The sequence below is a fragment of the Magnolia sinica genome, chromosome 12 (genome assembly GCF_029962835.1).
Source record: "Magnolia sinica isolate HGM2019 chromosome 12, MsV1, whole genome shotgun sequence".
Taxonomy (NCBI): domain Eukaryota; kingdom Viridiplantae; phylum Streptophyta; class Magnoliopsida; order Magnoliales; family Magnoliaceae; genus Magnolia; species Magnolia sinica.
In genome coordinates this window covers 12,358,256-12,362,796 of record NC_080584.1, presented here as the reverse complement: position 1 = coordinate 12,362,796, position 4,541 = coordinate 12,358,256, and positions in this window count along the sequence as shown.

Here is a 4,541-nt window from a genome sequence, read left to right as displayed (position 1 = left end):
CTCCTAGAAACTAATTTTCTTTAATGGATATGAATATTCGAGTTTGATAGATATAAATAGGCTGTTAGTACTGTGTTCACTACAGGTGGAATTGACCTAATACTTCGATGTTAGGCCAATTCCACCTACAGTAAGCACAACACTAACAGCATATTTATTTTGCCTGTTGTTACAGTAATATAAAAGAAATTAGTGATTACAAATTATTTTACTAACATAATAATTACAAATTATTTTACCAACATAAAATGGATGAATGGATTATATAAAATTGTTGGAACTCTATAAGGGGGCCTTATTGATCAATGATTTGGATTGTCCTGATAGTTGGATTATGTAATCAAGTAAACCAGTGGACCCCACTTCAATGTGATTCTCACAAAATATCTATGAAAGTATTCGTAAGGGGTTGGAATGCTATAGCTGCATATGCAGGTAGCTATTTGAAGACTACTAGGAAGCTGATAGTGTGGAGCATGTGAAGAGAGTCGTGATGGGTTTCAAACTCTCTTCACCACAGCAACTATATAACAAGTGCTAGGTCCCCGATCCAACACAAGTCAGAAACGTAAGTCCCATTTAAGTTCTGAATTCAGGGAGAGGAAGATCTGGTATTCTATTATTCTCAGTCATGGCGTCTCAGTTAGGTAAGCTATCTAAACTCTTAAATCTCTATGTCCTATGCACAACAAGATCTCAAGGATTTCCGCATTAAGCTAAAATTAACAAAAATAACACCAAAGTTCAATTGAATTCTTATAAAAATTGTAAAGCCCCAAAAAGTATTGACGGTACAACATACAAATGGAAAAGTATGCGTAACCCCTTTATTTTCAGTAACTGAAGTCTTTACTCAGAATTTATGGTGCAAACCAACCACAACAGTCACTTGAGATAAGAAATATTATAATTTCTCAACCTCTAAGTGATTATATAGTTTTTAGCCAACTGTAAAAATCTAAAAATGCATTTGGCTAATGGCGACTCTAACTTAAAAATTATTTTTACATCAGAGCCAACCCACACTTAATCTAAACCTAACAAACATCATAGAACATCATAGAACACAGAGTCTAGTTAGAGAATATTGTGAGGATCATTTGTCGGATTTGTGCTTTCCCGGTTTGTGCGAGTAAAGGCATATTCACACTCTTATTAGTTATTCTTTTGCAATTAGTTTATTTATTATTTAACAATATTTTTATTTTTAAAGTTTTTTTTTTCTATTATTTAATCTACCAAATTAGTTTCAGATTCATATAAATACACCCAAGCCATCCCTTGAGGAGGCCATTATAATCCGATAGGACTCGGAAAGATCAACGCCGCCTCTAACGACTTCCTGTTTAAAAAACTCTCTGGCTTTTCATGGGGTCATCTAATTGTGAATGAAGATAAACTTTGATACTCTGGTGATTGATGATTGATACACATGCACTGAGGACTTGTACACGTGGCATGAAAGTAACTCAATTTATACGTTCAAATGTTGCTCGCTGTCATAGATTGATTTTAAACCTAAAAAAAAAAAAAAAAAAATCAATCGGTGGACATTTATTGGACCATTAAGATTAAAAATACCCAACGGTTTAGATTGAGCAATAAATGCCCGTGAATCAGAGGTTAATGTTGTTAAAACAATCTGATAGCTGGTATAATGAGGCTGTCTACAGTGGGTACTACAGTTTGGACAGTATCACTTGATTTAATGTTTTAATGTGTGCCACGTATAAAGTTTATGTGTGCCTGTGTATCAACCATCATACTCGACCTGAGCATCAAACAGCTTCCATTTGGACTTTAATTATAAAATAAATGGACGTTTTAAAAAATTTGACTCGCGGTCATACTCATACTCAAGCACAGGCATCACCCGCAAGGTCCGCTTAAAAATCGGATTGCGTACTGCGTACTGAATTACTCAGCACGCGCTTATCGTACTGAGTAAACTATGTTGGGCCCACTAGGAGTTCATGTGGTTTATCCACGCCGTCCATCCGTTTTTCCAGATCATTTTAGGGGTTGAGTCCAAAAATGAATTATATCAAAAGCTCAAGTAGGCCATACCAAAGGAAACAGTGGAAGCATTGATTTCCACCGTTGAAACCTTTCAAAGGCCCCCAGTGATGTTTATTTTCATCCAAACTGTTCATAAGATCACACATACATGGATGAAGGAAAAATACAAATATCATCTTGATATAAAACTTCTTTAGGCACCTAAGAACTTTTCAATGGTAGACTTCAATTCACATTGTTTCAGGTGGTGTGGTCCAGCCGAGCATTGGATATGATTAATTTTTGGTTTAATGCCCTAAAATTATATGATAAAACGGATGGACAGAGTTGATACAATGCATGAATGAGGGTGGCCCTCACAGAGTTTACTCAGTACGCAATCCTCCTCTATGAGCCTATTGACCAGATTTTACTGTGGGCCCCGCTGAGGAGCGGATTGGGTGTCTCACATGTGTTCTCAATGGCACGTGTGAACAGCAAGTAGCATGGCATCTTTGTTGCCCGTGTGGATGACTTCCAGTTACATGAAGATGGCAAATGGATGAATTCTGAAGACATGGTTGTCACTGACAAAAACATCCTATTTATTGCTGTTTGATTGGGCCACGTTATCACACATTACATTTAATGCAGTGGCCCTGATTAGGTACCGTAACACCCCTGTAGGCTCGGAGCTCGGGATAGGCGGAGGCCCGGAGGGGCCACTCATGATGTATGTATTTTATCAACAGTACTATTATCCATCCATTTTTTTCATATCATTTGAAATTAGTAGTAAAAAATTAAATGTGATCCAGGGCTCAAGCAAGCCACACCATAGGAAGGAGCGTGCTAAGGACGCCAACCATTGAAACCTTCTTAAGGCCCACTGCGTTATTTATCTTATATTGTAAGTGTATTCTCTGAGATAAGATCTACCCAAGATCTGTCAACATAAGTGTATGCCGCATGATTCTAAGGTAATTACCAATACTTGCACATGTCTTGCGTAAATGTTGAGGTCGTGCCTAAAATCACGGATTATCCTGCTCTACCTACACTATAAATAGAGGACTCACCTACATGAAAAGGTATGCAAAAGCTCTCGACCAAAAACCCTCTATACGACTAGACCCAGATTTCTAGCCTGACTTTGGCATCGGAGGGTCCCCTGGTCAAGCCAAGGTTTCCTTTGCCTTCTTCATATGCAGGTGCATGCTCGAAGCTTGGAGGAGAGCAATCTAAATTTTTGCATCGAACAAAAATAATAAATTGATTTTGTATTTGTTAATAAAACTAAATAATTAGCCTATTTGGTTAAAGTACTTTTAGTAGAAGGATATGTTGATCGATCGAAGTCAGTATTTGGTCAATCAAAAGAATCGATTTTTGTCCATCGACCAAAGTCGAAAATCATCTTGAGTTTTGATTAATTAATGTCCAGGTTCGATCGATCAAGGGTCTCCTCGAGTGGTCTCAATTAATCGAGGGTACCGATCGAGAATGACTAAATTTGTCTAGCAAACAAACCGATTTAATCCAATCAAGCCCGATCGATTGATGAGAAGGGTTCGTTCAATAAAAGGTGGTCAAAAGTGTCTAGATACTTAACAAACTAATTTCAAATTTTATCGATTTATGGTATTGATCGAGGGCCCTCGAGCTATCTCGATTGATTGACTGCATTAATCGATAACCCATGTTGTTTTTCAAATTTTAAATATAAGAATTTATGTTAGGCCATCTTACTTGAGTCAAAGGTGAACCCCACTTATTGGAGTAATGTAACTAAATTATGGTATGTTAAATCATCTTAATATGGATTTGAAGTATAGTTTCTAACGCATTTAATTATTCTAAGGATTCGACCCTATCATAAATAGGTGAGTAAATCCCAACGTATCTCATACTTGTACAGTTAATGTAACGTCTTGAATTTTTGCTATTTTAGATTGCCAAAAATTCTTAATTTTTTTAAAAATATAACTAGCTTACGTCATCACTTACTGACATTTGATACTCGAAGTGAATCTATACGTGGGTGGTACCGATAAAGAACTATACAAATAAGATTAATCAACCGTAAAAAGTCAACGAATCCGACCGATCACTTAAACATCGAGTTTAGCTCCATGATTTGTTCACGTAGGGCCCAAATCTAGCCAATATATTACTGACCAATCGAGATAATCATAACTAAATAAAGACCTACCTAAAGTTGAGACAACTATGGGTCGAATCTTGATTAATAAACCAAATCAACCCGGTCACTCATTTAACCTAAGAACCAACGATCTAGAGTGATCATGACCGAATCACCATTTTCGCTAATTTTGAATAGGTCTACTATGAACTTAGTTAATTCAGACCCTAGCAACTATGCCTAAGAAATCTCCCTACCCAATTCATTCGAAAAATGCTTTGTTTATCCGAACAAGCTCTAGACCGCTCGTTAGCGGGTCACTAGTTCCGAAAATATAGAATAATGTCTGTCTCATTGGGCTTGACGTTCATTGCGGGTGGCGAATAAATATAGTAACCAG